The 22,872-nt window shown below is 40.7% G+C and overlaps 1 long non-coding RNA gene across 3 annotated transcripts in view; it reads left to right on the forward strand.

The window, feature by feature from the left end:
• Nucleotides 1–22,872, forward strand: part of LOC114551105 (uncharacterized) — an 80,169-nt gene that overhangs the window by 40,092 nt on the left and 17,205 nt on the right. The window lies entirely within an intron of this gene.

The following is a 22,872-nucleotide window of genomic DNA, read 5'->3' on the forward strand; positions in this document are numbered from 1 at the left end:
GTTGTACAGGCAGAAGGAGATGCATGTTATAATACAGCAGGACTGCATGAAAAATGTGATTTCACGCACAACTAGGAACCTGTGGACCGGACTCTCATTTCAATTATTTTATCATGAAGACAACTTACTTTAATTAACATTTCTGTAAATGTGCCAATGTTAGTCAGCTAGCTAATTTTCAACCGCAGTCCTTTGCAGGCAACTGCAACTGCAGGCAAGATGTTTTGAAACCGGTGAGGAGACACATTTACAGACAGAAGACAACAAGACGACATAAGGACAGCGACGACAACAAAATAAGCATTCTCCAGGCAGAGCAGAAGCCATGCAGAGCAACAGGAAGCAGCAAAACATTAGTAGAGTAATCAACAATATCTACTCTTCAGTACATGTGGCCATGCAGCACAAAGCAACAAAGCCAAGCAAAACTGATTTATAACTATTTTTTGGACACATGAAAACATGAAACATGCAGAGCAGCAATAACAAGTAAGACATCAATAAATTACAACATGATGTAGATCTTGATAAAAATGTTAAAAGATGCAGTTAGTAAAAGTTTATTTTGAAAATGATTTTGATCACATTGTCTTTCCAGTGATGTGAAAAATGTGATTGTTAGAGAAACAAAATGAACAGGCCATATAACCCTAACCCTAATATCAGATGAAATGATTGCATTTTCACAAAGTGTATTAGGTTGATTTAAGTTTCAGGAAAACAAGCAGCGGTGCTACATCTCACAGCAAAAGCCAAGTCTTTGTTGTCTGTCGAATTCAGTTTAGCAGGTGATTGATGGATAACATTGTACGCGCAGGAATTAATGAGAGCAGCAGGTTGCTAAGTTGGGGAAAACACTTTCTGCGTTTCAAGCTGGGAAAAGTGGAGACAAATCAGTCAGAATCAGTAGGACAATGAATTACTTCAGCAAGTCAGATGCCAGGCTGAAGAACAGTTGGTTTTACCCAATAGTCTGCATTGAGTTAAAGTTGGTTCAAAGTGTGTATTGACTAGGGTTGGGCATCGAGAACCGATTCCTAATTGGAATCGTTTCAAAAATTACAATTCCATCGGAATCGTTTCTTTATTGGAATCGTTTGGAGGATTTGGTTTCAAATCTGATCATCACTTCCCAATTTAACATGCGCAAGTTTTGGTTTCCGTAGCGACCAGGCGCTTGTTGTGTTGCAGCCATGGAGCACAGTAAGCGGTGCTCTAGTGGGGCTTTATTTTACGTTGAAAAAACTGTAAAACTGCAACCCACCTTTGAATCAAAATAATACAAAATTCATCTTATTTGTGAAATAAGCATGTGACCCGTTTCAACTCCACCCTCAAAGAATCGGAATCGAGAATCGATAAGAAGCGGAATCGAAAGGAAGAATCGGAATTGGAATCAGAATCGTTAAAATCCAAACGATGCCCAACCCTATTATTGACCAGCTGGAGGGTAGTGCTTACCATATCTGCTGACCAAGATCCTGGGGAAAACCCTGAATACCTATTAGATTATAATTATCTCTAATCATATTCTAAATACCTAGGAACTAGTACCAACTGTGCTTTTATGTTATTTTTCAGGGAGAGTGAGTATGAGGCAGTAAAAGAAAGAGGGTGCAGTACTGTATTTGTAAAGTATGCATTGTATATATGTGTGTATGTGTGGGTGTGTCGCTGAGGTTGAACCATTACTGACAGCAGAGGGGAGGGGGAGGAGGAACAACAGAGCGACGAAGGAGTGGACTGGTTGATTGGAAAAAGAAAAAGTCTATCATCAGCAGGAAAACTCCCAGACTGTCGATTAATTACTCTGTTGCTTGCTGCTACTCTGTTGCTGGTGTGTGTGTGTGTGTGTGTGTGTGTGTGTGTGTGTGTGTGTGTGTGTGTGTGTGTGTGTGTGTGTGTGTGTGTGTGTGTGAGCGTGCGCGCGCGCACGTGCGCGGTGCTTTGGGAGGCCCTGCATAACCGAGCTGTCTAGCTGTCTGGTCGGGGGAAGTTGCCTTCCAAATGTGATCCGTTTACCGTTGCTAATGTCCTGATTTAAAAGAGAGAGTTTCCTTCCAAAACAAGATACCCATCATTAGAAAAACTGGCTCCCATTAATTAAAGTAAGGCTATTTGCTCACAAAGTTCTGTTTTCAAGGATAGGATCACATTCATTGCAGGTGCTGGTGTATATTTCTTCATCCAGATGTAACTTTATACAGAATGGACAATTTTAACTCTGCTGTAGCTTTGTACGCCTTTGACACAAAAATGTCTATGCAAAATTGATGACATTTATTCTTCCAATCCGACAAATTTTTGTTTTTAGAGAGCTTAAAAGGTCCAATATGTAATATATTTACTGTAATAAATCCCAAAATGACCCCAATGTGTCGTCAGATATTAAGGAAACATGCTGAGTTGAAATACTATGTTTTCTGACAACAATGCTAAATACAGTATTTCCTCCTTTTGAAATTTCCGTTCCGTGACGGAATGTGTGTTTGTGTATGGGCCTGTGTGTGGGTATCAACTGCCCAGTTTGACAGCCAGGCCGGGTTGCCAGATATACCTGTAAAAACTAAAACCCAGAGCGCTACAGCTGTAGGCCTAACGTTAGCACAGCCATGGAAGCAGCAAAAAAACGAACGGGATCAACAGTTGAACCTAAAACAACAGTTGCGTGACCAAAGACGTTACAAACCCTGAGTAAATGTTGGAGATGTATTTGAAAGATAGAGACAGCTTAGAGCCCAAAAGGACGCTGAGTTGACTCATTTTCTCCTGAACAGGTAAGGATTAGCTTCAGGCTACTTTATCATAGCTACAAGGGACGGGCATTTTATGTAATTTCAACATTTGTGTATTCACATGGAATTATATAGATAGAGTATCCGAGTTGGTTACTCGCAAAATTGAGACACAGCCAGTAAAGTGATCCTGACTGGTCCTGGCTAACGTTGCCATGCTAACCCTGCTAACAGCTAACGTTACCGGAGGATCAGGCAAGCGGACCACGGCTGTTTACAATGCGTAGCCTGTTCAGCGGCTGTAGCTAGCCGACAACGGTTAGTTATTTTAAGCCAAGGGAGGGGGGCTGTAAATCAGGAAGAGAGCACCGTGAGTTTGCAGTGTGTTTAGCGATCGTTGCCATAATGCTAAGCCATTAAAGTGTGTCCAGTCGGGTGGAGAGGACGGCAAGGTGGTGGTATTTTTAGCGGAACCTACCGTAATTCTAAGCCCAAAAAGTGTGCCTGTCAGTTGGGTACAGAGCTCCGTGTGAGCACTTTTATGATGTATACGTCAATATAGCCAGCATCTAAAGAATGAGACAAGCTTCTAACAACATTGTTGTGGATTCTCCTTCAGCTCGCTTTGGAGGAGGGTCTGGCAAAGCGAGACTATGGATGCTGCGGCCTCAGCCTGGCAGCCCCCCGTGAACTTCCAGTCTGGGGAGGAGGAGGGGGGCGGGGGAGACGACTCTCTCCAGTATTTTGAATTTGTACTGCAGTAATTATTTTAAACACCAGTCAAACTGTCAGTATTACATATTGGACCTTTACATCTGAATGCAACACCTCAAGACCTGCAGTTTGTGCTTTTTTTGCTGAAACATACACAACTTGCTTATCTTGAAAATTGGGAAAGATTTTTTAAGTCACACTGTGCACTCCAAACTTGTACCTACCTGTCTCAAACGGCCACTTCAGTTTCTGCATTCTTTCACGACATTATGGGGGTACCATGGCTGCTGTGCCCTCAGCTTCATCCACTACTTTTCTCCTCTTTTTCTTCTTCTTTTTAGCTTCTGTAAGGGGGAGATTTGTGAGGCTGACTGAAAGCAAAGATATTTTGAAGATATTGCTGCTTTGCTGCAAGCGATGTCCCTGTTCTAGCTGGAGCAGATTGATGAAATTAGAGCCCTGCCTCGCCCTGTCTGGCTGTATAGCAGTAAAACACAGAGCAGCTACTGCCAGACGCAGAGAAGACGCTGTGCATCTTGACCAACATTAAGTTTCATGAAACACAACCTGAGTTAGTGGATTTAAAGAGCACGTTATGATTTTTCTGCCTGTCTTTTCTGAACTATAAATGTTGTTATAATGATGCATAGTCACGTTAAACGATACCAAAGTCTCAAATAATGAGGTAAATGCATTTAGACGTGAGCCCTGCAGGCATCTTGGGTTAGCTCTGCCCAGCGCTGAGCGCTCGGATCTCATTGGGTCTCAGTGGTGTCTTGAATTTCCTGTATTTGTCTACGTCAATGAAACGGACTTCCCTACATGGTCATGTTGCTCCACGGTCCGAGCCGTCTCCATTCGGAGGTCTTCCGGAAGAATTGGGTTATGTAGTTTGTAGTGGTTTAGAAGCCTTTATTTAAAATTTTTGACGGTAAAAAGTCCTGCTTTATTCTATTAGCGCCCACTGCTAACAACAGTAACTGCGTGCTAACGCCAGATAGCTGCAATCTTGGCAGCCAATGTTGGTCATTTCTTCACAATTTCGGGTCACATTACTGCAGGAACATGTCCGGTTGTGTAGTATTGGTTTAGAAGCCTTTATTGGTGATTTTTCACGGTAGAAAATCCTGCTATATAGTCAGTCTCGGGCTTCGGAGTGAAACAACACAGCGGAAAATCCGAGAGTCGCGGACATGCGCTGGCCAATCAGAGCAGACTGGGCTTTTATGGGAGGGGGGGGCTTAAAGAGACAGACGCTCCAACTGAGCGTCTCATACAGAGGGTGAATACACCTGCAGCAGCCACGGGCAGTATGAGAAAAATAAAGTGTTTTTTAAACATTAAAGCATGTAAATATGTTCTAGTAGTATCACAAAATACTAGTATGAACCCGAAAATGCTTTATAATAGGTCCACTTTAAGTATTAGTTGACATTTGTAGAGACACATATTGTCAAAGATTCTTTTTCATCACTGCGTGAATTTTTTAGGTGTCATGCCATTTTACCCTTTAGTTTTTTTTCCACACACAATCATTTTATTTGTAATACATTTATTTGTAATATTTGTATTTATAATTTTATTTGTGACCAACATTATCAGTAACATTCTTCATCAGCGGCTTATGGTTTCCCTGTCACAGTACAGTTTGTTGTTATAGAAAGAATTATATCATTTTACATCTTATTCCATTTGTTCTTTAATTATAATTATTGGCTTTTACTGTCAGAAATAAGTTCATTGTTGAGCTTGAAGTGTCAGTTTTATTTATTTAACCGACAATTATGTTTATGAATATATGCCACCAGCAATCAACAATTTGACTTTAAGTCTCCAGTGTTGTAAAGGAAGTTGTAAGTGTACATGAAAATGTGTCTGGCCTTGATGCTAAGAGTTTTTGTCACTGATACTCTTCAAAATGTATTTATACTATCTTCACTGCTGCTTGTCGCATCTTTCTCATTGTCCCTTTCTCTTTCTCTGGCCCTCTTTTACCTTTCTATCTGCAGTGCAGTGTAAAGCCACGAGTGTATCCTGCACAGCTCTCGGCCTCTCAGGCTATATTGACCATTAAAGTTTAATTATTAATAGATAGAGGACGTTTGATCCTGCTGCTCTTAATCCAAGGCTACACACATACACGCACACACCGACACACACCACACACACACACACACACACACACACACACACACACACACACACACACACACACACACACACACACAAACACACACACACATTATACCTCACTTTCTTTTAGATCGTTTCTGAGCTTCTCCTGCTTGCAAGGAATGTTTAGTCAATATTCTCTCAGAAGGAAGGAGGAAACAGGGAATTGATGTCCTACTGTCTGTCTCTGTATCTTCATCCATTCCCCTCCCACTATGGCTATGTGTTTGAACTCTGACCTTGTGTCATATGGTCTTACAGTAAACCACAGTGTCTCTCTCTCTCTCTCTCTTTATCTCTCTCTCTCTCTCTCCCTCTCTCACATGGTTGTGAACAATAGGACCTCTTTCTCAGATTCCTGCTTATCGTGTTATGCAATCTCCCACAGACACACAGTTGGTTAGAACCCTAACCTCCCCCCCCCCCCCAACACACACACACACACACACACACACACTCCTCACTTTCTCTTTCTAAAACCGACTACTGACTAGGGAAACATGAAGGAAATACAAAGTGTGTGTGTGTGTGTGTGTGTGTGTGTGTGTGTGTGTGTGTGTGTGTGTGTGTGTGTGTGTGTGTGTGTGTGTGTGTGTGTCTGTGGCACTCTGTAGTGCCAATGGAAGAAAAGCTCTTCTGTTTTAAATGCCAAGTTTCAGCTGTTTCAAGGGGCAGTGCAGGCAGTACACATGCATTTTTGCTATGAGATGATCCTGGATTATAGTTGGTTGATTTTTAATATTAATAGTTAGAAAACTAGCAAGTTTGCAGTATTCAAATCATCTAACTATGTTGTGTGTAAATACGTTTGCACTGCTTGTCAAGTTTTCCTCTCTCATCTTTCTTACCTTTATTCCTTTTTGTGTCTGCAAACGATTAGTTCAGTTGCACGAGTGCTCGTCTTACCTTACTTAAAAAAAATATTTTCTGCCAAATATTGTTATACCGTATAGAAAGCTACAGACTTGAACGTTGTCTGTGCCAGTTCAAAGACACAATTTGTCTCAATTATTTATTGTTTAATCTGCCTAATAAATTCCTTAATTAGTTTTTTAGTCTAAAAACATGTTTAAAAAATGTGGGAAAATGCCATTTATAATTTCTCCAAGCCCACAGTGATATTTTCAATTTGCCTAAAGATATTCAATTTACTGTCATATAAAACAAAGAAAAGCAGCACATTCTCTTGAGAAACCAGAGAAACAATGAATGAATTAATTCTCTTTTAACTGACTAATTGATTAATTGACTAGCAGCTAATTTCCACTACTGTAGACTGGCAGCAAGCTTTCAGCTTAGCAGCGCAGTGTGTTACTGTGAATGACTGTTCACAGCATCTGAGCTCAGAGTACCTTCTAGATTTATGATCTGGCACCTGATGATGTGTCCATTTTGATGCCAGGGTGCAAGAACAAATTCACCCTCTGCATCACCATTCATCATCCAAAATGCATTCACCCACTGGATCTCACAAGCCGATTATCACATCCTCAGAGACTAAATACACAAATGCAACATGTCATACTGCCTCACATGTAGGGTTGGGCATCGTTTGGATTTTAAAGATTCTGATTCCGATTCCGATTCTTCCTTTCGATTCCGCTTCTTATCGATTCTCGATTCCGATTCTTTGAGGGTGGAGTTGAAACGGGTCACATGCTTATTTCACAAATAAGATGAATTTTGTATTATTTTGATTCAAAGGTGGGTTGCAGTTTTACAGTTTTTTCAACGTAAAATAAAGCCCCACTAGAGCACCGCTTACTGTGCTCCATGGCTGCAACACAACAAGCGCCTAGTCGCTACGGAAACCAAAACTTGCGCATGTTAAATTGGGAAGTGATGATCAGATTTGAAACCAAATCCTCCAAACGATTCCAAAACGATTCCAATAAAGAAATGATTCCGATGGAATCGTAATTTTTGAAACGATTCCGATTAGGAATCGGTTCTACTCACATGTGACACTTTTCTATCACAAACTTTGTAAATCAAAGTGATTTTTCAATATTTCACGGCTATTTGCCGTAGTTCAGAAGAATCTGTTAAAATGTGATCTGAGATCATTCAGTTTGACGCCATCACACTTTAATGTCGTCATATGTTCATTGGATCATAATCAAACTTGAAAGATATCTGTGAGTTTGGGTCACGCCAACAGCAAATTGAGCAAAGCCCAGAAAACGGAACAGTAAACGAGAACGAGGCCAGTTGGTTGCATAAACATGCAAAGTTGATGATTTCAGCACTGCATGTAGACATGCATAGGGAAGACGTTATTATTGAGGTCAGTGCAGAACATTCGCATTGAAGGCATACCCAGCAACATACCAAACTAGAACTGAAATGAATACTCAATCAATTTGAATCGTCGATCGACAGAAAATCTAACTATTTAGATGATTTATTGTTGAAATAATTTCCCAAGCAGAGAGCATTTGATGATTTCAGCTTCTCAAATGTGAGGATCTGGTGGTTTTCCTCGCCTAACATTGAAATAAACTTAATCTTTGTTTGTATGTCAAAAAAAGCAACTCCAAGACTCACCCTGGGCTCTAGAAATTGTTTATAGACTAAACTATCAATTGGCTAATCAAGAAAATAATCAGCAGAGTAATCAATAATGCAGGGATGAAAGAGCATTGCTACTGTAACATGTAGATAAAAGATTCATCTAAATCTCATCAAAACTGTGTCAGTATCATGTATTTGTAAGTAAATTATGGCTGTAATTTCTTTTTGTTACAAATCTCTTTTTCTGTGAGTCTCCCTTTGTCTGTCCCCCATGCGCACATGCATGGAGGTGGGGAACCCTCAAAGCATAATTCATTTTGCAGGATAAAAAAAGAAATGGTACATTTCTAATGACCCATTAATCCGGGTTTACATTTCCACGCCCTGCAGGGAGGAATCGTTTAAATGCTCATCACAAAGCACACTGTAACAAATCAGGAAATCTCCGAGAGTAGACCGTGCCGCAGCATCGGTGACTGGGAGGTTGCCGGTTTAAATCCATGCAAAAGCACAACTAAGACATTTTAAAGTTTGTTTGTGGTTAACTCCCAAGCCCCCTCTCTTTGCTCGTCCCAAACCAGTCCACCTTGTGTGTGCTTGTGTGGCCTCCGGAGGCCTCGTACAGTCGGTTACATGAGCTTTTCGCAGCAGAATCCCTGCGCGCAGGTGTCAGTATTGCTGGTCCTCACGGGACAGACACCGATACAGCAGTGGTATTGACATTAGTCCAACCAGCGGAGCTACACGGCAGCCATCTGCCAATCTGTCTTTTTGGACAAGGATTAAGCTATTCCAATCCGTCACTCTCCCAACCTCCTGCTGCTTTAAAGTGCTCATATTATGCTTTTTGGCTTTCCCCCTTTTCTTTATTGTGTTATATATCTTTTTTTTGTGCATGTTATAGGTTTACAAAGTGAAAAAGCCCGAAGTCCACCCCAAAGGGACTTACCATCTCCAACAGAAGACTGTTCACAAACTGCTCCAAACAGCTCTATTGTAGTCCAGTTACTTCCATGACGACCGCTCATCACTTTGTAATACACGTTATAATGCTCGCCTAGCTACTGTCAGGGCACTCCCTCGTACTCTTCTGACTGGCTAGTAGTCCTTACCTAGCTACTGTGCATGTGTGACTCCCAACAAAGATGGAACAGAAGGGAGATGCCTCACTCTGTAGCTAAAGCAGAGAGCTCAACACACAGGGTGAAAAGAGGAGCTGCAGCAATGTGCAGTACAACAAAAATATGGTGTTTTTTGAAAATGAAACCACATAAACCTATTCTGATATATCCTCTAAATACAATTCTGAACCTGAAAATGAGCAAAATATGAGCACTTTAATGTTGTTTCTCTTTTTTCTCTTTCCAGATGTCAGAATGTTAAGCCCAAACATGGTAACATTGTTAGTGTTTTATATAAATGAATAAAAACATGAATGAAAAGCCAGTGGAAATGTGATGGAAATAGCCAGACAGCTCTCACTTATACACAAACTGTGTTGTTGGAGCTTTCATGCTTGATTGAATGCTGTATTATGTCTTTTTTTTTTTTTTTTCTCTCATTTCCCCGTCAGTCAACAATAATCAGGAGTCAAAACGCATCAATCAGCTGCGTGGCGGTTTTAACAGGCGCTGCCGCCTGGAAATGGCGGCTGCGGCTTTCCAAACAGTCAGTGAACATAGCTGCTGGGATTGCGTGACAAAATACAGAAATAGCTTTCGCATCCTCTCACAGCTGATTGTGAATAACAGGACTGAGCTGTTTGCTGGCAGCTACGGAGATAAATCACTGCAGATCACCGAGGGCCCCTGGTGGTTCATGGATTTAATCCTCTCTCACTCCGTTTTCATCATCCCACATAGCAGATGCAACAGCAGCACGGTCATGTGATTACATAGTTTCTGCAAAATACACAAATCACAGATGACGAAAACAAACTATAGACTGTGAGATCAGCTGTCAGCTGAGAGAATGACTGACTGATCATGCTATGAAGTGATCTAAACATCCCACAGTCACAGATTACCTGGAATAAATAGTTCATTCTCCACAGACCTAAAGGGGGCATTGTGTCAAAGGGTGACACAGTGGTCGTGTTATTAGTGACAAATTAAAGTAATACAGTTCGGGGCATTGTAACCAACTCTGCAACTGAGCTGCTCTAGCAAAAGGATTAATAACTAGTCTGTGAGGACACCTGGTGGATGTAACCAGAACCTGCAAACAGAAAGAAAAAGCTGGACCTACACAGCCTTCTTTTACCTCTAAACAGGGCCGAGTCTAGGATCAGACCTTTAGAATGTGGCACGGATACAGTGCCTTGCACCCCCGCTAAATCAGTAATTTAATTAGCTGAGAATCTCTGAGCTAGCTACTGAACAACAACATCAGCTAAAGTTTTTTGACACTATGATGGAACTAAACCTCTAACTAACTAAATAAGTCACAGTAATAACGACCAGTTTGACTCAGCGTTCTAACATTTAGCAATTTTAGTTGCTTACATTTCAATTTGGGTTCTAATCTTCGCCATGAAATGACCAACTTCTTCTCTGGGGACTACCAACGTTAAACTTCACAACCTCACTCCTGCTCTCTCTCTCTCTCTCTCTCTCTCTCTCTCTCTCTCTCTCCTCTGACAGATCAGATAGCAGAGGTGTCAAGTAACGAAGTACAAATACTTTGTTACCTTACTTAAGTAGAAATTTTGGGTATCTATACTTTATTGGAATAATTATTTTACAGCAGACTTTTTACTTCTACTCCTTACATTTTCACACAATTATCTGTACTTTCTACTTCTTTCTACTGCATTTTTTCCCCCTTACATTACTTTTACTTTTATACTTTGAGTAGTTTTGAAACCAGTACTTTTACACTTTTACTTGAGTAAAAAGCTTGAGTTGATACTTCAACTTCTACAGAAGTCTTTTTATTTTTATTTTTTTCATATATTTTATTGGATACAGCCTTCAAACAATATTTGCAACATAGCACAATATAAGTCTTAAAGAAGTATTTTTAAACCCTGGTATCTATACTTCTACCTGAGTAATGAATGTGAATACTTTTGACACCTCTGTCAGATAGAAACTCAGCCAAAGGCAGGAGTCTGGCACAACCACCTGTTAACCCTTTCCTTGACTGGGTTACAGATGCATAGCAACACAGAGTGTTTCCTCTATGTTGATTTTGTAGTGGCGGCCAACCATGGCAAACTTTCTCGAACCACGGTATCAGAAATAGGGCTGTAAAAAAAAATGCACAGCCCTATTTAAATTATCCTGCGGACATGGCTGCCACTCACGTTGCAATTTAACAACAAGTAGAACTATTCACAGGTTATTGGGCCCGTCCAGTTTAACTCTGCATACTGTTGTGCTGATGTAGTTTATTGCCAAAACGTTTGCTTTCTTCTGAGTCGACTATTAAACAAACGGCTCCACCAAAAACGTCACCGCAGTGGGTCCGTTCAAAGTGTAGACCTGGGGGTTTCTAAATGTGATGCCAAGTGCTTCTTTGGAGCAATGATGACATGCCAATAAGCTACAGGTTAAACATATTATGATAACCTTGTGTCATGAAGCAATGTAATTTTGTCAGGCAAGTTGTTCCCAGCCTCATATGATGAGACTTTAGATCTTTTGAGTTTAGAACAGCAGAAGCTTTTCTAAAATGATATTTCTACAAATAGTTTACAGTGCATGGCATGATTTAGAAACTAGTTTAGGGAAACCTCCCTAAACCACAAATTATATAACATACTGTGCAGTCACGCAACATTTAGGGAAACTGTTGTGAATAATGTTACGTTCCATTCTGTAAGAAGTTTGAAGAAAGTCGTTCTCATCCGTTTTATTTGTATCCTAGAGTGCAACACTGTTTTCCTGTCTGTGTGAAGAGACCTTGAGACAATCCTATCTCCCATCCTGACTCTCTTATCTTATCTTATCTTACACCTCAACTAAATTCAGTTCAGTCACTTTATTATCCCAAATGGGAAACTTGATATGCAATCAGGAGTGCAAGATAAAAAGCACATTCACACAACATATAAATAAACAAGACAACAATGCAAAGACATGAGTACAAAAATGTTTCCTGTCTGTAATACATACAGGATACATTTTACACCACAGGAACAATGAATGAATGAATAGAGCGATTGTTAGAGAATATCTATATCCTTTTTAGAAAATTGTGAACTGAACCCTGCTTTGTGTCACTTTGTTCTCCGAGCGCTCGCCACTGCTTTCAGAATCTACTCACAGGGGCCAAGCCAGTAGATGATAGGATTCCAACCACAAAACTATCCTGATCACATTGTTTCACAACAGAAACGCATACAAAACGCAGTCCCTCCAGGATTCCGTGGTCTTTTTTCGAGATTGTTGCGGCCCAAAATGCCTGATTTTGCGGTAGCTTCTGTAAAAAATGTAGATAAAAGCTGCAATGTATTTTGTATGTATTTTTTTGTATTGTCGACCGGTGTGGCAGTTCGCTGAGGCGTCGCGTCGCTTGCTGTGGCAGCAAACCCCCGGCCCTACTAGTGCCCTCTTCTGCCGCACGGATGAACGCCAGATGCCCGTCAGCGGCGCGGATGTTTTGACCAATACTAAAAAGGAGTTGCTTTTGACGCTTCCCTGATTAATTTAGTTTATAGAGACACACACGCCCTCCGTCTAAGGAAAAGCCCTCGCCCGGATCAGAGATGGATGAACTGGGTGAACTAAGAGAGAAGAGCACTTTTTGGCCTCTGTATAACAGAGGTATTCAAAGCCGCTTCTCAGAGATAGTCTTTTTTTCTTTTTCTTTTCCTCCCTTACACTCAGCGAGCGCAAGGGAACCCCTCTCCGGCTGGGAGAGGCATAATGAATCTTCCCCAAAACACAGAAAGTGCAAGGGTAGATGGAGAAGGCTTCATGGCATCCCGATGCCACATAAAGCACTCTGTAAAAGAGCCCGAAGGAAGCCCAAAAGGGACCCAAAAGGGTAAAAGGGGCCAAAAGGCACCCAAAAAGGGGCTCACCCGAAAGGGGCCGCTACTTGGCAAAAACACTCAAAAAAACATTTTACTCCTCCCAAAATTATCAAAAGGGACGTACTATATGTACTTCCCTATCCTTGTAAGGTAATGTAGGAAACACTTCACAAATAACGTTACAGTAATGAACCTCATGAACTCTACAGCTCGTGTGCTGTGTATGGCCACACATGTGCCTTCAAGATGCACACACACACAGCTGCATGCACTCGTCAAGGCCGCAGCTCCTGTCTGTGCTCTTCTTATCTGTCTAGGTGCTTTCCTACACTTTACTTTTTCTCAAAGAAAGCTCTTTCTGTCCTAAAATGCAAAAACAGATCAGTATGTAAGCAAAAGACAGATTAATATATAAGCAAGATATATGTTATTTTTTTTGGGGTTTTCCACACACACACTCTAAGCAATGGTATAGTTTGCTTTTCAAAACACATCTATCTAAGTGATTATATGGTTATCTTGTTATTACTGACAACGCTATATATGTTGTAAAGCAAGAAATGACATGGATTCTGCGATTTCTTTGTTTTTGGGTTTTCATCTGGCCTCGCGGACAACAGTATAGTTCTTTTAAAAATAAAAAGGAAACTTGTTTTAGGGGGGAATAAAACTACTCCTTCCTAGTAACCTTACCAAAAAGGCTCAGGATGCTGCAAATGTTGGTATAATATGAAAATGGCTGGTGGATTTAAGACAAAAAAATAATAATTTATTGAATGAATCAAATTTGAACATATGTGTCAGTGGCCTGTTGATCTTTACATTGTTCATTTTCTATCCATTCATACAGTTTGATAAAGGACTTTAACTTATCATTGCACTTACAATAACGAGCGGAGCTGTCCTCAATTTAGGTCATCGTGTCGTCTCATCTCCGTTTTTTCCTGCATCCACCGTGTGTGTGTTTGTGTGTGTGCTCGTCAGTAGTGGGGGGCAACTGCACCAGCAGCAGCCCGCTGCAGAGAGGATTGAAACAGCAACAGCTTTCAGCGACTTTAGAGTGAAAAAACGTTACAGCGTACATTGATTTCAAAATGTATACAGGTTGGCAGGACGGTCTGAAATGTTTTGCACGGTCTTTCGCTGTACATTTTGTTGGTAAATGTGAGATGTTTGTCTTCATATCGGAAACAAGCTCTCTCTCACTCCCGCTTGGTCAGTGGCTCTCAGAGTCACATACTGATACACAGTCTGGCACGGGAGACTGCTGGGATTGGTTGAAGTCGCGGAAAACTCCGGTTATTGGTCAAATTTGCGGAAAAGTTGCGGGGATTGGTCAAAATTGCGAGTCGCACCAAAGTCATGGTGATTGGTTTGAATTGGCGTGCATTGGTGCGATCGCGACATTGCGAAATCCTGGAGGGAGTGAAAACAGCATGACACTACAATAGAAATTAGGATAGTGAATATCCCCACTTTAAGACCAGACCAGTAAACCTGCCTGTTTCTAACGTACCTGTTTATTTATTTTTTTAATCTGACAATATGTTCATAATATAGGGTTGTACCAAACATCAACACACCATCTTTCCTTGTACATCGGGAACATTTTGCACATTTTGAGTGTCATGATGCGTATGACACTGCAATCTGCTTTGAAAAATAAGACTTAAGATCTTTATTGTGAGCCGCTGTTCAGGCATCTGTTGCAAAGTCGATTCATCGCACATTTATGTCTTTTTACATTCATCCTTTTGATTTGACATTAATATCTCGGCTTTTTCTCTCGGTGTTGTGCCGTTTTCAACATCTAATACTTGTACAAAGTGGGTGATGAGTTAATATTTTCTGGTTTATTGGGTCGTTTTCAGGGCCTCTTGAAATTTCTCAGCGTTAACACACATCGTATGACAGTATATTACAGTTTTTTTTTCCAATTGCTAAAACACAGTTTTGCAAACTAGGCTGGTTTTTATCAAAATACTTAACACAATTCACAAAACCACACACCCAAACTGCAAAATACCTCATATATCCTGCAAAATCAAAGCACTGCAACCAGAACAACATATCGCATTATCAAAATCAAACTTTTGCACCAAATGGCACACACTTCATTCATCTACACACTGTTGGGCATAATCAAAAGCACTCTCATCTTTAGTGTGCTTTGTCATAATACTAAAATAGTTCAAATTGTAGAAAATTCTTCAGATTGTTCATATGAACAGAAATATTTGCAGATACACACACACATGCTGTTTTTTTTTCACCGAACAAGTCAGTGAACAAAAATATGCTCAGAAAAATCAGGAAACTGAAAAAGAAAATTGCAGAAAATATATATAGAAAAAAAAAGTCATCTTAGTGCTTCCTTCCTGATTGAAGTGTTAGCAATTAACCATTGAGGTGTTTGGCCAGGTGGCCCATACTGTATATGTATATTTACTGTATACTGTATATTGGCCAGTTAGCTCATGTAGTGTCCTTTTGAATGGCAGTGTTTTGAAATGGCAAACATGTGACTTTATGTCAGATTGTTGTGTCTCATGCAGAGAACCGTGTTCAGTGCATGTGTCAGTTTAAATAATTGTGCTAAGCATGTTGTTTTAGTGTGTTAGCCGTTGGAAAAAACTGTAAGGTTTTAAGGATGTATAGTGCCATCTCATGGCAAGATTATTTTTTATTCATCATAAAAAAGGGCCATATAGTAACACAGATGTTTAGACTGTGACAAACAGTGGGGAAAAAAAATGTAAACAAATGTAGCTTTTACCAATGATTGACTATAAATGTCCTGTATGCAACCGTGTTTGATCTTTCACGCTGCTGGTCAGTGTGTTTGACCTCCTCATGCATCATTCTTTCATACCTCTAGAGGGTGCTGTTGATCTGGTTCAAAGCAGCAGGACATGTGAGGTCAGGGATTAAGGTCAGTTCCTTCGTTTTTGTTATTGAATTGAAATTGAATTAGACAAACTACTTTGAAAAAGATGTCCTCATGCCGTTTTCTTAATGCAAAATATGAAGTGCTTTTTCACTGAATCTCTACTTGAAGAGGGTTTTTTTTCACTTCAGAGTAGAGACTTGGTCAAGGGTGACACATGAATAGAAATTAATTTAAGTCGGAAATTATTATCGCATGTTTTAAGGGAAACCCATGATGTTATTTCATACTCCTTGCACTCCTTATGTATTCTTATTTTACACCTTAACCCCTTATTATACTGTATTAAACCTCAGCTGCTTCTGGGTTGAAAGCTTCAGTCTCTATTCTTTTTACTGTTGTATACACCAATGCCAAACTAATAATGTGCTCTACAGTACACAGCTAACATACGCTTCATTCCAGTTGTAGACTCAGCAGTGTGAAAATTAATATATTTATATTTGGACAGAACTCAGAGGCAATTAATTATTTAGTCTATGAAATGTCAATTAAAAAAAAAAGAAGAAAAAAAAAAGGTGTCCTTCACAACAAGTTTTCAAATGTCTTATTTTGTTTGACCGAAAGTCCAAAACCCCATGACATTCAGTTTAAAACAATACATGACAAAGGAAGCAGAGAACCAGACAATGAAGGCATTTTTTTCACCTGAACAATTCCTGAAATGATTAAACATCCAAATAGTTGCCGATAGGGCTGGGTATCATTCAAAATCTTCCGATCCGATGCCAATTTCGATACCTCAGTTTCAATACCGGTTCCTAACGATACTTTTTTCAATACCATATGTTTTAAAATCCATTTCAACATCAACAAAAATACATTAAACACAAATCTTTTATTTTCCAACTTAATTGTGAATCAAAACAGTTATCAAAATGTAAAGATTCTGGTAACACTGCTCACTCAGAGTAACATTAATAATGTTGCCTTGCCTTACAAGCTCAGCCTGTCAGTCAGTCACCAGGGCAGAGAAACCACCGTTGTGCCTGCTTGCCTAGAGCTTAGAGGAAGTGTAACGTCAACATTAATCGCCATTAATCTCATATTGCAGCAAACGCTGTCTGCGTGAAGTTTTGAAAAACTGTAACCACACTTGAAACCACTTTATCGGCATTGCTGTGACTCACTGTGACTTCAACAAAACTACAGAGCCAACAACGTAGTTTACTCGGTCCGCACCTCTCCATGTAGGTGTGTGTGTGTGTCGGTCGGAGCTCTGCTCTCTGTCAGTATGCAGAGAGGACAGATAAGCTTGCGCTTAAGCGTTCAGACGCTTTTGGAACCGAAATTTGGCACCGAAAGATTCACAATTTTTCGATACTCATAGGATCGGAATCCATAAAAGTATCGACGTTCGGTGCCCAGCCCTAGTTGCCGATTAATCTTCCGTCAATCGTCCAATCAAGTCAACTCCACATTTTTGCTACGTCTTCGGCGGATGCATGTATAGCTAGATGGATAGATGGGGCAGCCCGCCGTCGTGCTAACCGGTGTCGAGCGTCGCCACTATCTTCAGAAATGCTAACTCAGCTGCTGTAGATAACACAAGGCCACCCTGATGCCTTCTTTCCTCTCTGTGTTGTACGGTGCGTTTAAAGCTTAAAGTGATTGTTGGATTTGGGATTGAAAAAAAGCAGGCCGAACCACACAGGTGATGACCCCGACTTCTTATCTCTTTCGCCCTCCCTCCCTCCCCTTCATCCATTCAACTCCCCCTCCAGATATACGCTATTTCATTTTTCATCATTTTCACCCCCTCCCCTCCCGTTCCCCCCCCCGTACCGCTCCGTCTGAGATGAAGATTTAGCTCTCGCTCATCCACTCGTGACCGCCGTAATTCAATTTTTCCAATCTTTCTAATCTAAAGATTTCATTTTCATTTTTCTAATACTAGAGACTAAAAGATAAGGGGGGGGAGAGGGGGGGGGGGGAGGGTTGTGGTGAGCGGTACACTGCTTGGACACCATTTGTGAATATTACAACCCTGTTTTATTTCTTGTCTTGATTAATAAAAATAAAAAAATAAACTTCCCTCCCCCTCCTCTTCAGCATGTCTCTTAATCTCTGGCTCTCTTCTCTCTTTTCCTTTTCTGCTGTTTTCTCACATTTTTATCCACCTCCTTTTTCTTTCTTTGCTATCCCCCTCGAGTCAGGTTCCAAGTCCTAAATCATCATGTTTATTTGGCTCTGGGAGGGGCAGCAGAGCATTATTCGAAAATCTTAAATCCATGATGGATTACGACGTCCAGATTGTCATTTTGAATTAAAGAAAATGATAAGGAATATACGAAAAATAAATGTAAAAACAATCATAAGTAGATTTACTTCTCAAGGAGAAACTGTGTTATAATGACAACAGATTGGTGGTGGTGGTGGGGGGGGGTAAAACGCATCTGGGCTTTACCGGGACCTGCATTCACTCAATTTAGGCTCTCATCAGGAAAGCACTCGATGGCCATCTTGTTTGTCAGTTTGTATTATTACTCTCCTCCTTCAACCATCTGAAGAGCTTTCTAATAGCCAATGCAGACTGTGTGTTTACTGTATATGTTGGTGTGTGACATCAAATGATTGCATACTTTATCTTCAATGTTCAGTTGTTTTGTACTAGCTCCAATTTTGTGGTATTGTCTTCCATATATATGGAATTCACTAGCCCAGTTCCCCGTTTCTTTTTTGATCTCATTGGGATATTGGCCAGGTTTCCATACAAATGTAAGTGAACTGTATTTACAGAAAACCTGCACAAAATGAAGGCAAGTAAATGCTGTTATTCTAAATATTAGGAGTTGGTTCATCGAGATAAACAGCTGGTGGCGCTGATTCTGCAATTAAACCACTGCGGACGAAGATGGTGCCGCAAGATGACATCATTAAAAGAGCGCCAGTCAAACTTCAAACAGTCCCTCTTGTCACATAACAAGCTACTGGGAGTTTAATAAGAAAAATGTTGCGTGGAAACACATCAGAAGTGAAATGAACTTGTGTGATTAACTAATTTGAGAAAATGATACATGCTAGAGATTGTATCTGTATCTCTTAAAGTTATAGTTAGGGACTCTGGATCTGAATGTATGCCGGATTTCACATGTTCATAAACGTATATCCTCGATCACACATAGCCTTGAGCCAGTGTAAACACTTTCAAACCAGTTTGATATCAAGCCAAAAAACGTAACCCATGTACCGATTTCTACCACTAGGTGTCGCACTTGTCTGAGATGCTCTCGAGTGAGACTGATGTGAGCCCATAATGAGAGTGTAGCGACTCCATACCACTTGTTGGCGGTGATGTACCCCTAAGACACATATGTCAAACTTAAAGCCCGTGGGCCAAATCTGTCCCCTTTTGTTTTTGGCCCGCCTAGTTGTGCGCCATACCAAAAAGACGGGAAACAGTTTTCAAACTGTAATTACGCGACAGGCAGATTTGCCGACTTTTACATTCAGAAATTCCTACAGAAGCAGAGTAGTTTGCATATTCAGGCTGTGAAACAGGTTGTTGTTGTTTTTAGGGCTTTTGTTGACCAAACTGAGAAGACTATATGAGACATGCAATAATACAGTGAACACAAATTATCTCGTCGCCCAAAAAAACACATCTACTGTCTAGTAAACAAACACAAAGTGCGATGAGAGCGATGTTCTTCAAAAACACAAAACGAGCTGAAACTTTTAAAATGTCTAGCAGTTGCGGATACTTCTTCAAGTTCCTTCAAGTCAGACATTTGGAGACATAAGTGAGAGTCAGCTCTTGTATTTATATCTTTTCATTTGATAGATGGAAACAGTGTGTGTGTGTGTGTGTGTGTGTGTGTGTGTGTGTGTGTGTGTGTGTGTGTGTGTGTGTGTGTGTGTGTGTGTGTGTGTGTGTATGTGTGTGTTGCGAAGATGGGGGGGGGTTCGAGGATGAGGAAGGGTAGTGAGTAGGATTAGTAGAGGAAGACTGAGTGGTCTTTGGGGAGATTATGTCCTCAGGTCATCAAATGCTTAAACTCAGATTATATTTATGAAACAATTTCTTTGTAATTCCTGGCATGTGTTTTTACTTTTAGTGCAGTGCTGGTCCTCACCTTTAAAGGTCCCATGACATGGTGCTCTTTGGATGCTTTTATATAGACCTTAGTGGTCCCCAAATACATCTGAAGTCTCTTTCCCGAAATTCAGCTTTGGTGCAGAATTACAGCCACTAGAGCCTGTCCCACAATGAGCTTTTCTTAGTATGAGCCATTTCTGTGTCTGTAGCTATTAAGGAGGAGAGAGGGAGGGGCAAGGTGGAGGGTGGGGGTGTGGCCTTGACCAACTGCCACTTTTCTCATTTGAAAGCCATGATGTCTCTCTCTCTCTCATGGGTTGGCCAAATTCTCTGGGCGGGCAAAGCAGAGAAAGGGGAGGTAACCTTGCTCCTTATGAACTCATAACAAGCAGATTCCAAAATGGCTCATCTGAGCTTTCCTTTTCTCAAAGATAGAGCAGGATACCCAGGGCTCGGTTTACACCTATCCCCATTTCTAGCCACTGGGGGACCATAGACAGGCTGGGGGAACTCATATTAATGTTAAAAAACCTCATGAAGTGAAATTTTCATGCCATGGGACCTTTAACATGTGTTCTTAACCCAGTAAATATGTTCACCACATCATTGTTCCGTTTCTTAGGGTTGCACTGGACTACAGGGTATGCAATAGTTATTAACATTGTATATTAAAGGTCCCATGGCATGAAAATTTCACTTTATGAGTTTTTTTTAACATTAATATGAGTTCCCCCAGCCTGCCTATGACAAGACTTCTAATAAACAATCACTGCAGGCTGGTTTGTGTGTGTGATGTCACTAAAATCCTGTCAGTCCAACAAGGGGTGATGCAGCACCCAAGTATGTTACAGTGGGAATTTTACACAACACCCACTGATTTAAAGTGTTAAAAAAAACAAAAAACAAAAAAAAAAACATAAAAAACTGGACTTATTTAAAACAAAGCAAACATTAAGCTGCCTGCGGGAGGGTTCCAGTCACTTTACATTTTTGGGAGATTATCCTTGAAGCCATAGCAATATAATCTTCTAAATATTTTCATAACATTTTATCATCATCATCATCATCATCATCATCATCATATGTTTGGCTTTAATATCCTTATTCGGAGGCTTAGATTCTGTCTGCAACAATGACTTTGTCGATCTTTCCTGTCTCACTCCCTGATTTTGCTCTCTTTTATCTCAATCTAATAAGGTCTTGTGCAAGAAAAGGCAGGGGGCAGTAAAAGAGCATTACTTGGTAACGTGCAGCAACGGGCCCTGCTGTATTATACAGTTCCATGCCCTGACATTGTAAGAGGCTTTGAATAGAAAACCCCTTGAGCGTAATAAAACAATGTCTAATGGAGTAATGTGTGTTTTCAATAGACAGTGTACATCCTTCTTTTAGTTGTCTGATTTTGTTGCAAACTTGCTGGAAAGTGATAGAAAGGAGATCCAGTGGTATATAGCACTGGGTGCCACTGCAATTCAATTACATTAACATTTTAACAGGCATTTGTCATTATTTTCTGACATTTTATTGACCGAACTCATTAGAAAGTCAAGAAAATAATCAGTGTGACCCATTTGCTACAGTGCCTGCCTCACTTTTTACTCCTTATGGTGTTGAAACCTCCAGCGTCTCGTGCACAAGAGCTAGAGAATTCCTCCGTGTCTCACAAACGTTCGCAGTAACTGTAAAAAGAATTGGTGCTAGAGGATGTTTGCGTATTATAAACACACATGAGATTCTTGGCATGTCTCATACTGATTTACCATTTCACATGCCAACTTGAGAGCTTAACCTTGTTTTAACCCCAATAAAACTCTTTGCTGTTCTCCTTCAGCCCCATTGTTTCACCTCAGACCTGCTTAGCTGCCAGTTGACAGCTGTCCACAAACGTCTTTGTCTGTGTGTGTGTGTGTGTGTGTGTGTGTGTGTTTTTTTTTTCCACGTGCGGTACGCCCAGTCCTCCAGCTGACCTGTTCGTGAACCTTGACCACTGCATTGTTCAAAGACACCGCACAAGCATATTTGTAGTGTGGACAGACGAGCATGGGAGGCCTGAGATTCTTCCCCTCTGTCACTTCTTTCATGCCAGTTATGAAACACTTCATCCTCTTTTACGGTTTGTCTCTCTAAATTTCATGGCTTTCCTCCATGCTTACCGACCAACACGTTTTCTTGTTCTATCTCGCTCCTTCTCTGTCTACCAGTAAGCATTTCCTCTTTGATGATGCCCAGTGTGTCATTGAGGTATTTATAGTGTGTGTTTGTGTTTCTTAAGAGGGCTAATCAAGGAGCCCTATCCATTTCTTGATAAATGAAATTCCTTGGCCCACTCTGGGGTCTTAACAATAGAGCAACACAGACTTAAGAGACTGAGCACATTTAAACACACACATGCACCTGCTCTAACTGTCACGTTATGGTCTTCTGTCAATTGCATGTTTCATCCACCGGCAGATTTTCCCTCCACAAAACGTTGCTTTCAGGGGAAATGACAACATGCGTTGATTTAAAATAGAATGGAGTTGACACCTGAATGGGTTTCAGTACCCTGTACTGTTACTTCAACCAAGGACATGGTGCGGCCTCTAGCTCACCCAGTAAGAGCGTTCGCCCAATGTTGGCTGAGTCCTGCAACTGCGCAGGTTTCGAATCCTGCTGCCCTTTACTGCGTGTCATCACCTGTCTCTCTCTCCCCCTTTCATATCTATCCACTTTGAAATAAAAGGAAAAGCACCAAAAAATAATCCTTAACAAAAAAACAAGGACAGAACAT

The sequence above is a fragment of the Perca flavescens genome, chromosome 24 (genome assembly GCF_004354835.1).
Source record: "Perca flavescens isolate YP-PL-M2 chromosome 24, PFLA_1.0, whole genome shotgun sequence".
Taxonomy (NCBI): Eukaryota; Metazoa; Chordata; class Actinopteri; order Perciformes; family Percidae; genus Perca; species Perca flavescens.